This window comes from Lytechinus variegatus, chromosome 15, assembly GCF_018143015.1.
Source record: "Lytechinus variegatus isolate NC3 chromosome 15, Lvar_3.0, whole genome shotgun sequence".
Lineage (NCBI taxonomy): Eukaryota > Metazoa > Echinodermata > Echinoidea > Temnopleuroida > Toxopneustidae > Lytechinus > Lytechinus variegatus.
Window position 1 is genome coordinate 3,374,689 of NC_054754.1, and position 13,395 is coordinate 3,388,083.

General features: G+C 38.8%; 1 long non-coding RNA gene across 1 annotated transcript in view; it reads left to right on the top strand.

Annotated features, from left to right (window-relative positions):
- Positions 1 to 606: 606 nt before the first annotated feature.
- The window catches only part of LOC121428444, a 31,507-nt gene continuing 18,718 nt past the window's right edge, over positions 607 to 13,395 (top strand). The window contains exon 1 of the long non-coding RNA XR_005971791.1: positions 607 to 2,572. This is a non-coding gene — a long non-coding RNA (uncharacterized LOC121428444). The remainder of the gene's footprint in view (positions 2,573 to 13,395) is intronic.

The window sequence follows — 13,395 nt, forward strand, 5'->3', positions numbered from 1 at the left end:
TACTTTATCAGGAGAACATTCATTTAGAGCATTTCGCGACCCCCTCATCTCACTATTTCGAGAATCCCCGTAGATCGCCACCTGGACCTGAGCATTATTCCAAATTCACCCTTGCGTTGGGTGCAAATAATTTCTTAACATGCCTGTTACAGTCATATAACGAAAGGAGAGTCGGTATGTGGACCTACTTTCAGCAGTATCTATTGATCATGAAATGGGAAGTATGCCTGCATTACTGTTCGACATTCAATCTTTAGGAAAAATTATCAACAACGTGTAAAGAGAGGGCGGAGATGGAAAATGGAGAGATTTTTACAACAATGCAAGGGTTCATTAAACAACCTCATTTTGTGAGCGGGATGAATGAGTCCATTATAGTGGTGTAGAAACCGCAAACAAATTGTGTTTTCCCGCCGTATGTCCAAGTTCACTGCAAGGTAAGCTTGAGCGCAGAGCGACATTGACTTGTGTCGTGTCTGCGTGCGCACGCATCTATTACTGCAGCTTGCTAGCAGAAGACAGACAGCACAGTGCAGTAGCTCGCTCCGATCCCACCGTACGTAATGTGTGCAGACATTACACACTGCATGTAAACAAACGGTATAATATGCATTGCCACATTCTCGTGTGTTATTCGAAGTGAGAAGCAAGTGGAAAACCCGGTCTGCTCCGTGCGTGCAATGTACGTACGTGGAAACAATAATATCTCAGTCACTCAGCTTTTAGAATACTGGATATTTTGCTTTTGTGTTAATCTTCAGTTAAAAGTGATTGCTTCATAACCGTCTGGTATCGTAATTACAAGACTGTGAGCAATATTTCTGGAAATCGGGGATCTGCAGGTGTACTGTGAACGATTGAGTGGAGGGCCTACGTTCTGTACCAGCACCTCGACTCATCTCGACCCCAGGAGCTCTGGCTGAGGTGAACGGAATATCTCCGTAGTAAGTCCCGCTAGATCGTGAGGATATCCACACTTCGCTTCATTGATTAAACTTCTATTAAACCTTCCCGTCCTTTCAGCTGTGGGTTTATCGTCCCTTTACTGATGTTTCGGAGAGGCATACTGTAGATTCAAAGGTTTCTCGTTCATGAGAGGGTTTCAATGTTTCATTTCTACGGCTTCTGATGCTGATATTCTCCCATTTGCATTTTGGAAAAGAAGCCCCTCTGCCCGTCAATCATCGGATAAGATCCTTCCCTTCACCAATATTAGGGAGGGAGTCTCAGTGTGAGCCATCATTCTTGAAGTCGCCTTCGGTCCATTTACGCTCTTCTTCTGCATCTCTCTACGCAATATTTGACTTTTTTTTACCTTATTCACGAAATCATCTCCACATTGGATCAAAATTATAAACTAATTTTTCATTTTCATGACGTGCTTACCCTGCCGTTGGCTGCGTTTGAGGCAAGTCTTATCAGAAATGATTGAATGAAACGCTGATTAATCCCATCATAGTGTCTTCTATTCATGTAACGCAGAGTTATTTCAAGTCAAGGAATCACAGAGGCGTAGAGCCAGCTTGAATTCATCGGCAGTGTTTCGCTAATGAACCCCCTGTGTCGTCTAATATCAGCAAATGAAACTAACTTAATGAGTTTTTTGTTTACATTGTGTTTCCCGCTTCATTCAGTTATTCAATCTAATTCGACGCAGGTTAATTACCACCACTGATTTCCCCCTTCGGTTTTTTTTTATTCCATGGCCCCTTTAACCCTCCTTTGACTTTAATCAACTCAACTCAATTGCGGTGTATGTCATTAGCGCGAGTTCGGAAAATTGGTAAACACTCTGCTTCAATTTGTGGTGGAGCGCAAAGAGAGGGGTCTATTTTCTCTGCCTATTGTAAGGGCCGACAAAGGTTTGGTTACGGAGCCCGGGTTTAATTCATTACGGGTCCATTCAATCCAGCGAAGAGTAGATAAAGTATCGGTGCATTTCATCGGTCTGCCTACCCCCGGATTCTTCATTAGATGTTAGAAGCTGGGATCATCTCCGACATAAAAATACATTCATCAGAAGCATCTCCAGCTCCGTCGTCTTCTTCGTCATCTTCGAATTTTGCCAGACTGAGGAGCTACCACAGTGACTGCCTGCCCTGCCACTGTGTAGTATTTCGTATAGCATCTTTCATACCGAGGGAACAGTGTTACATTTTCCACTCTTCATAAATCTCATTTTATTCTTTTTTTTCCAAAGGAGCTGAGATATTATATTTCATGTGAGTTCTATATTTACTCTCCTCTTGATGCCAATTTTTTTATTATTGTGATTCATAATCCAGCACCTTGCCGGGAATTTCATTTCAAGATCTCAAGATTTCTTCTTGTTTCGGAGTGGTTCGGATGAAAGGCAACATAATTGCGAAATAACTGTCAACCCTCAGCACCGAGGAAGTTGATCGAACAAACGAGTTGCGGACGACGTGAATAGATTATTATATCGAGTTTTAATAATAGGCATTGTGCACCTGTGCATACATCGAACCAACCCTCGCTTATAACCCTTCGATGAGCCCGCCATCTACAAACATGTCTCACACACAGGATAGGAGCCAAATCGTAGACAAAGGTAGGTGGATCCCCCTGATACTTATCTAAGGTTACTCCTAATTGATTTTTATAATTTCAAGTGCTCTCGGTAATGGATTTTCGTCCTTCTCTCAATGGAGCGCAATCGTATTAAGCCCTTACCCAGATTATCTTCCCCACACTTTTAAAAATTTGCTTTCACTCCCTTTTACTCCATTTTCGCAGCTCTCCTGTGTTTGAGGAAGAGAAGGTATTGATCAGATAAAGCAGCCCACACTGGTCGTTTTAAAAGGTTTCGCACTTGATGAATTAGTTGATGGAAGGTTCGTTGAAATCACACTCGCGGCTTCTAATCAGCCATTTATCTAAGGAAAAGCACTTTACTCTAAACATGGCCAACTCGGCACCTGCCTTAGGAAAGAGATGGCAGTATCGACATCGTTCAGAGTCCCCCACCAACCTGGGGACAAAATCTCCCGCAATATTCCAAGATAGATTTGTTTTCATGAGGCCCTTCTCCTCCGTGTCCTCGTGGTCCCTTTCTTTCGGGTATTGTTACCCATTCAAATCCGATACTTTCTGAATGGTGAATGTATGAATATTAGCCCGAGGTAATCAGTTTCATGTTCCACTTTATGCACTCTTATATCGCGCCGGCGATGCATTAAAAGTTTTGGCGATGCTTCCAAAATAGTGAAAAAAACCCTATTGCAATTTTTATTTATGGAACATTTTCTTTCATGTCAAATAATTTCTTGACCATTGATATCTTTGGTTGGATCGCATTGATATGAATCTACGAGTACAATGTCAGTAACTATACTTTCTGGTTCTGTTGTAAAGATTGAATCAACAGAGTACGTTCAAATATCTGACCTCTGATCTCGAATAATCATGATACTCTTTACATGTACATATTTTTTTTCTAATTGATATGATATTTTAAAAATTATTATTGTACGTATTAAATCGCAGGGGTACAACTGAACGATTATGATCTTTCTAACAATTACATCAGGGATGGCATTAAAAAAGCGAACTTGTAATTCTATATTTTACAATATGAATCATACGAATATACAGCCTGGTTTGGGAATGTATTGCACTTTGTATACATACATACATTGTATACCGGCATGCTTTTGCGGGCGGCATTCCCCATTTGTAGGGGCAACATTGAAGTTAGAAAGTGCACTTAAGATATGCTTTCTGCATATTAATAACCTCCCATCCATGCACTTTAGGTAGATCAAATTTGTTATGCTGAATACAGTGATAACAGCCACCGAAACACTCTGCAAATTCATGTAAAATGTATTTACATGTTCATGTTTAATATATCTAAATTTTGTCCGTGTATGGATTAATTTGTGACGTCAGTTCGTCTATGTTTTCACCCATAATCCCGATTATGTTAATGTAGTGTAATTACGAATGCATTATGGGTAATAAGCATGATTGTATGTAGGCAATGAACATCAGTTTTTGTAAGGCATCATGCAGCGCATGTCGTATAGACTGGATTTATTAATATCACAACATGATTATACATGTTTAACTACAGTATTAGTGATCAACATGATCAGCGGTAATCATGGTATTCAACATCTTAAGGCAGATATGATTTTCTTGTACTTTGCATATTGTTTGTAAATAACTTATTCGAATCACTAAATCTTTACTACATTCAACGACGACAAGAAAGCATGCTTAAAGTTGGCAGAATTGAGGTACTGACAGTATATGAAATGTAAAGGATGGGGTTTTTTGGTTTATATATAGATAGAGTAGAAATTGGTCGAGTGAACACCAAAATTGAATGAAAAAACACACGAAACACCCGCTTAAGTGTCTGATTAAAGTTAATATGATAGTTACAGATAGAAATGATATTTTGTGCGATGTCGCTGGACGATTAATGGCACCTTGGTGTAAGTGAGTGCTTAATTAATTACTTTCAGATATCGTACCAGCGCGGCATTTAGCAATACAAAATGATAAGTGCGCCAAAGAAAAGTGTGTGGACGGAGGAGATTATTGGCAAATATAACGAGATATCATTGCAGAGAATTGCGTTTGATATGTTATGATGTTTTTAAAACGAGTTATGTGGGGGTAATAATTCTGAGATAAATAATAATGGCGTTGCTAATGCGATGATAACAAAAGAAAATGTTAACTTGTGATTATTGTACAAAGAGCGGCAATTTACAATACCAAATTATACACATACAACAGCACAAATTGATTTGTTATTACTTTATCAAATATTTAGTTATGACTTTTAATGTGGTTGATAACAATGGAATAGAGGTGTAATATTCACTTAGTAGAATTTGGCATACATACACGCTAGTTACACACTCGCATCTTTGTTAGAGAGAAAAAACATTATAAAAGCCATTTATTAGAGATTTTCCGTTGGAAACGATTAGTATGGAAATTAAATTTTGCTCTTTTGCTTGTGCCATCAATTTCAATCTTGCATTGTTATTGTAATGGACCCTGTTTCCATATGTGAGATCAGGATAATTTCCATAGTAATTGAAGTTTTACATTTAACATAAACTAAACATTCAAATTGTATTTCTCGCTCATTGCCAGTCTGATCCGGGGAAAATCGACTGAAATTAAGTGAATATTGGAGAAGTTAAGCGGGATATCTCCTTTCCCCCTCAGCATTCTTTCGAATAATGTCATGAATATGCTTCCTCGAATCTCCCGATATTCGTGGATTACCGTTTCTTCGTTTCTTTCAAGCCAAGAAATGATTGCGATATTGTGGAATGACTATATAAGAAACTAACCAGAATATTGTGAAAGGATGTGAAGAAAACGAAAGCTTGAATAATGAGCAGAAATCGAGCTTATTTGAAATGGGGTCGGATAAATCAATCCCTTGCAAGTATTGATGATAAAAGTTTTTGAGACCCATTGGGGTATATATTTCAAGCTATTAACTGGTTCCAATTTTGACGACACCGCTGTGATCCCATTGTCTTCACATGTTTCCATTCGAGTGATCCATGCTTATCCGCCTGTAAATGCATCTCATAAAAAAAGGATGGAACAATAGGGCGGTGCTGTAAGGGAGCACCAATTACACTTGCAGGGGTAATGATTTGGGGATCATCTACCAATCCATACCAGTCCAATTACCTCTCCGAGACAATCAGGGTGACCATTGTCACAAACCCACATCAAAGGTTGGTACCATCTTGCCTTCTCACGGTGATTTCTCCTTTTCTCTTTGGAGAGGAGTCCCTTTCTCAAGACAACAATGCATCTTTGACGGTAGAGCGTATCGAGGCGCCTTTCTGAAGAGATGGTTGAGGGAAGTACCGTGACTGGTATAAGTAATTACGCGAACTTTGCAATTAACGGTAGTAGTTCTGGAACGAAATGGTAAACATACTTAATCCTGCCACTGCCCTCCTTAGAAGTGCTAAGGTAATATTGCATATAGGTTACGGCTATTTCTCTCACTTGCAAGTGGGTCAATGTATATATTCATATGATACTTAAACTAAAGAAAAAACTGATGATACTTAGGTCTATAATGGTCTTTGTTTATAGATATAATTCTGACTGTACGATTCGTGTATAAAATTGTCAATGGTGTTCACTCTCTGTTCTACCTAACAACGTAAATTCCTGATCAGTTAAATGAGTTCATCAGTATGATTGTTAAATTTAATCGCCAGGATGCATTAAGCACACTGATGATGTACGATAATTAGCCTCATTATAGAGCTAAGATGAGGGGAGGGGTGCGCACCACCAGTTTCTTCCAACCTTGGTGGAGGCTCCGCGTATTAACGTTGCTCGCTAATGAGGTCTTATTACCCTTGTCACCGCTCACGCCCCCTTTCACCTCATTACCAGGACGCGGAATCACCCCGAGGTGTTAGTAATGTGATTGTCTCGCGTTTGCTCGACCCAAAGCAATTAACGCGTTGTGTTGTTATCTTGGCGGAGTGGGCCATAAAGCCGTCGGATGTGGTGTCTCCCACCTACCCCCTTTCTCGACCAAAAAGAATGGTGGAATACCTCTGTTAGGAGGTCCTACGGAAGGTAAATAGAAGAGACAGCAGGCGACCAGTTAGCAAAGACACGATAAATAGTTTGTGCCTCCATGCGTAAGAATAGGCCAATGTGGGGTTCACAATCTCTTGTTCAACGCTGTTTCAATTTCACAAACTCTTCAGAAAGTTCTCTTCAACCTGAATAATTGCAGCTTTATTCAATCATCTGCATTCGGCGTAGCTTTAAAATGGCAATTCAAAACCATAAACCACCAATACAACTCGTTTCCTTCAGATACGTGCGAGAGCGTTAAAGAGTGATATCTGTTGAAGCAGATTGTAGTTTCGATATATATAAAAACGATAATTGAAAGTAAGCACGCTCATAGTAAATTGAATCACCTAGCATTTGATTAACATTACAAATCAATAAAACTAAAGCAAACCGTCTCCATTTATGATTTGAACGAAAAAATGATACAAAATTCTGCGCACCTTGTCCTACTTCCAGCTACCAATTGCTTTCGGCAGCAACATAATATATTGAAAGCACTTCATGTGTACGAAAAAGTAAGTCATTTTTTTTTCGCCCTATATTAATTCTTTGTAAAAAGGGGGTAAGATCAGGCAGATGGCGTCCATGCCACTGGGAAGCGGCAGGGGGGGGGGGGTGGTTGATGGTGGTTTATACCAAAATGTACAAATGTTACCAAAGTCGGCTTCATTTTGGAGCGAACCCCCTTTTTTGCTTTGTTAGTCTTTTTTTTCTCAAAATCAGCACTCCCTCTTTCATAAATCGTTCTCAGGCCCCTGGTGGCGTTCCGGCCTTGTTACTTCATCAACAATCCCCGATACGAAAGGGTGCCACTTTGTTCGTGATTGAAGACCATCGTAGCAATATTGTTATCGATTTTTTGGTCTCAACATGATCTCTTAATAAGGCATAATGAGGGTTTACCGGATGGGGATGCTCATTATCTGGCTACATTCCAATCAATAATGTCATTTTAGTTCGACACCTAAATTGGGGTGGTGATCATCGACTTTTATACTTATTTTTTAAACATTATTTTCGTCTTATCCCCCAAAGAATGCTGCATTCCCTCAATTTAAGGAATAATGTATGCATTAGTTTTCATTTTTAGGCTTAAAGTCTCATATGAGAACTGCATCGATGGGAATTATCTTGCAGCAGACCTACAGGACGATTAAAAAAACAATTGAATGTCAGAGGGATAAGGTATCCAGAGCCTTATTAAGAAATATTTCGAATTACCGCCCCATATCACTCTGTTTTTCAAAATTATTCTTTCTGTCTCACTTTGTTGCATTCTGTAAGGTAAATGAATTGTATTAGAAAATGACTAGGTTGTCAGTAAGTGTCATCATTACTCATCCATTAGCATCGACCTTGATGAGAGTTTCTCATGTTTTTATCAATATCAACGTTTTAAAGGTCATTCTGTTTCCAAGCTGATGGAGGGGGGAGGGGGGGGGGGGTAGGACGCATTTTGGAGAAAGTTAGTGAGGGGGGTTGATGATGGATCTGTAGTGTTATTTAGTTGGTCTAGGATCCTAGTAGTGGAACAGTTTGCATGGAACAATAATTCTGCTTGACATGGTGTCAGGTATTATGAGTGACATCGTCGGGCGTCATCAAGCTTGTCACTCAAGGGAGGAACTCCTTGAGTCAAGTTCTACAAGATCAAACACCCCCCCCCCCATCAAACACATTCTGTAATGCACTGGAGATCCTCAAGATGCTTGTAGTGGTGAAAAAAAAGGAATGGGACTGGATTTTACCGGAGGTTTTTCTTATTCATTAGGTAAACGCAGAATAAATGTCACATTCTATAAATAGCCCGGTCTCGTTTAGAAGTGATTGGATGTATACATCTCGAGATTACTTCTAGTTTGACTGACACTATGAAGGGTACCAGTTAACCGTTATTCCTACCCCTCCAACACCATTGTGTGGTCTTTGGAGTGGGAGGAACAGTGCTTCAGTAACTCCAGTAAGAATCACCAATTAGCGGAGGGGTGTTGGTGGTAAAGACTGATTGACACGCATTGTCAAGGTTCGTAATTAGTCATGGGTAAGAGTTTGTCTTCGCCGCGGGATGGTGTTAAAGTCGGACTGACGAGCCTGACACCTTAGCCCAAGTCAAGTGCGTTCAGATCAGTTCTACCATTCACCTATCATGGTACTACAGTAGGCAAAATGTTATCGTATGCATGCCATGTGCAGTGACGACAATGAAGTCGTCTCCAAACCGACCGATGGAATGTCATTGGAAATAACGTAAGTACTTTCATCGGTCTGGAGTCGGTTTCACGAGTGTGTCTGTGTCTTTACTGAAGCGAGACAGATGAAGCCTCGCGATTGGAAAGTAAAGATATATACCTTTCAGGCTTTCAGAGAGAGAGATATATATAATTCGTATGGAACGTCCATTCAACAGCTTTGCTTTCCCTTTTCCCTACATGGAAGATTTTTATTGAAATTGGCTCAAATTGCCTCGATGATTGTAAAATGAAATGACACAGGAAGTTTTAAAATTCATTATTCCCTTTTGCTAGTACATGTATAAATTCAAAATAGATTACAACTTAGAGGCAGTTAGCCTTTTAGAATTCATCATTTTACAAGAGACGATTTTAATTTCATTGGCTTGATTTGAAATGTACGGTAAGTATAAGCACTGTGAATTACTACCATAGATTCAAATTAAATCCATATTTCTGAAGCAGTTGAAATTTATTGATATGGCTATGATATCCGACGATATGATTTCAATTATCACTTGGATCACTTGATGAAAACTGACTGAACTGTGTATAATTGGAAACCCTTCAAAAGAGACAAGAGATTTCCTTTGATGGTAATCGAGTTGTCGAGTTTAGAACGTCGTTCATGTATCTTCTGATATTTTGACAAAATGCACTTTAGCCCCAATCGTGACCGCAGACAACATGAATAAATATATTCCGTTTCAAGTTCCCTTTTCCATAGATATTTCAGTTTTCTCTGAAGTTTAATTTGTGGATTTGGCACCTTTTATGAAGAAACCCTTTTATTCCCCTTCAATAGGTAGGTTATAATTACTTTTTCCAATGACTTGTCGGTTCGTTCCAGTCAGGGATTTCTTTGTCTGATTTGTCGTCCACTGTGACAGAGTGTTCCCTTGAATGCAGCTAGATTATTTAGCATTGGCATGCTTGTGTGTAATACTTTACTTTATAAAATTGTGTTGAAATAATCATTTGTTGAATAGAATAACTCATCTGGAATTATTGATGAATTATGATCACAATCCAAATGATTCATCACTGGTTTTTGCTTTTTCGTTTAACATGCTTAAGTAACTTTTGACTTTCATTTGGATTTCGCACAGTGGTTTTCTTAATGGGTTAGATAAATGGTTGGTTCGTCCTCCCCCTTTATCAGCTTATCAGTTTATCAGCATTATTATTTTTACACGTCAGAGGTCTAATAATAATAATGTGAAACACAATTTACTTCATTTTATCGTTATATAAAGTGGTATTAGATGCCTACTCAATAAAGACTACCGTTCATTCAAATTCCTCTGTTTTTTTCTTGTAGAATGCTGAGCTTTTTTTCGCTCGTAATATTCTATTCCATAATGTGTGGTTTCAATGAAGTATCCACAACAAATTTCGACCTAATGAAAATGGATACAATTACAAACAGGTTGCTCTTTACTCAATCCTTGGGAAATTGAGAGAGCGTCGCTTTCCACGGCTCCATTATCAAATTGAAATATCAAATATTTTTTTTAATTAAATGCCCTAACTCACATTGATTGATTTCCGATATGAAAATAATCCCTATATTGGAATAAAAGGCAAACAAGGGGGCCATTAAAAAGCGTATTTCATATGTGTTTTCATCCTCCATTTGACTCGTTCTCTTCCTCTCTTTCCCTCTCTGTGATATGTAGGGGAAGCAGCCTTTGAGAGCAGTGCATTAGCGCCCATTAACAGCCCCAAACCAGTTCATATTTTTCTCTCTTTGTAATTATAACCGAACGCAAAGGCACTTAGGCAAATATTAATATGAAAGTGATACTCCTATTACGAGCTTTCCTCGGGAAAATATCTCTACATCTCTTTCCCTCTCTTTCTGCTCTCCATCGTCCTCCTCTCCTCAAGTCACTTTATCTATGTGATCTAATTATTTGCATTGGATTCTTTCCTCTTTCGATGTGTAGGTATACGTGTGTAACTTAAAATGTTCTTTCAAAATTAGTTCGACCATGCGGTCTCCTCCGTCTTTTTGTGTATCCCTTCTCCAGTTCGCCCTTATTTTTTTCTTCCTTCAATTTGCTTCCCTTTTTTCTTATCTCTCTATTCTCTCTCTTTTCATCAACTTCTCGACATTGTCATACCACATATTTTTCTGTCTGTCTCGCATTGCCTTAATTTATTGCATCCCGTCCTTACGAGCTTCTGAACCGACATGTCCATGTTATCCTTCGAAATATTCTGCTCATAATAGACTACTTTATGAAAGTTTTTACCTTCATTTTAATTGTATCTTTATGCTTGAAGCAGAATTGTAACGATTGTCAGGCTGAAAATGGATCTTAAAAATCTAGAAGATTAACGTGTTAAGGGGAACTATAAACATGGTAAAAGCAATTCTCACCTTTAACAAGATATTCGTATACCTGTCGATTTTGAAGAAATAAAAAAAATGAGCAAAATTTGAGGGAACCTACCTTCTTTATATTTCAAGTGCCTGGGCTTGAACTTGTGAACTTGAATTTGAAGAATTTGTGATTTTTTTCCTTCACATTCTTCTTTCAGTAATATATTCTGGTAATATCAAGATCCGTGTTTAGGAGTAAATTGCTTTCAACCCTCGAATTTATAAGATACTCATTATTTTTGTGTGTGTCTGGAGGGGGATTATATAGAAGATTATATTTTTATTTTTTTACTCTAGATTTTGCTACGTTTTCTCAGGATATTTTTGCCAGTTTTGCAGGTTATGTCACGTCATGCAGCGGCGTTGACTGCTAAACTAATACGGTATCTTGCTCAGACACGTATAGATTTTCTTTCCTAAGATATAGGAATAAGCGCTTCATCACCGGCTGAAATCTTAATGGCACTTTGGATTTTCCCGTGGGGGCACTGTATTCTCACATTCGAAAGGAAGCTAGTATTCTTTGATAAAGTTACTTTTAGCTCGAGCATCTGACATTACAGTTTTTACTCTCCCTTAAATCCTTTCTCTAAAGGCTAATGGATCCTGTCAATTTTCCATTAATCAGAGGATACCCTCAATTCGGCAACGTGAGTGCCTCCTTGGGCGAATATCGGCTATACTCACTCTGATGACACAATGGTTCACATACATTTCTTCGGAGAACATAATCTGCATGTATTAGAGTCAAAGGCTGCGGTTGTCAAGGTCATCACATATGACACTTCCAGAAATACGTATTTTACTAATTTAATGCCAGAAATATGTATCTAGCCTTAATGGCACTGTAGTTCTTTATATTAATGCTTCTTTGATAATTTTATAACGACCATACTGCATATTCAAAGGGAGTTGGGGACATTGATGTTGGAGAGAATATGGTTAAAAGGGATGGGTAAGAAGTGCGTCACCAGTGACTAGAAGGGACAGAAGCTTTGAAAGCTCGTGATGAATGAAGGCAATTAACAAAGGCCACAATCATTCTAGGACACGGAGTCTGATTGGGACAATCTCCACGTATACCATTCTGTTGTGATGTTTTCGGAAGGTTGGTTTCAAAAGAATGTTTGCATTATGGAATGACACTTTGGTAATTTATTGGTCATCGATAAAGTGTTCTAATTGCAGCATGCATGCTTCGGTGTTTTGCACCGCTGTAAGATGTTGGTCCCTTTTAGGGGCAGTTTTATTTCGTGAATGGATAAAGTTTTTATCCATGTTAGCACGCATATTATTCTTACGAAAATTCTGAATATCATTCCATATTGAACAATTGAAAATGCTGCCCCTGCCTACCGCCCACTTTAAAGGGAAATCGATCTCCCCAAAAGGAAAAATAAATGGAAACAAAATAAATTGTGCATAAATTCAGACATAGAATAAAGTTATGAATTTCCAAAGGTTGTAAAAAGGCTGCAATCACTTTGATGTTTCCATTTTTGCCGAGCATGTAAATGAGGTTAGGACAACACTTTTCACCCCAATAGAAATGGATGACTGTGTTATCGAAATATCGTTTGCTGTAATGAGCACACATGACTACATGTTTTACTTTATTTTCCTTAGAAGAAAGACGTACTTAGGAGGAAACAATTCCTACACGATTACTGCGAGAATTTGCCCCTACCATTTGTCACAAGCTAATCACAAAGTTGCCAAGTTGCAAATTTTGCTTAATCTAAGTTAATCTACAGCTACAACTTTTCTTGTTCCTTCCTTACTCTTTCAATTTTCTGCCACTCCATTTTCCTCATTTCATTTCACACAGATAAGTTCCAGGATTCGGATTTTCCTGCTTATAGGCTGATGAGGGAAAATCTCTGCTGAATGCCTTCATGCGCGTATAATTTATGTTTCCGCATTATACTCGGTACTAGCGTAGAAGTTAGATATACGCAATAACCGCGTAGAAGTAGTATCAGCCGTATCCGCGGTATTAGAGTAGAAGTTAGGTACCTGCGGTATATGCGTAGGAGACTATGAGTTAGGTATCAGCAGTATCGATAATATGGTTCTGGTGACCGCAGTAAAGCAATCGAAATTGAGGTCAACGTGCAATGTCCAGAACACCTCCACACCCAGTGGATTTCACGGCACGTCATC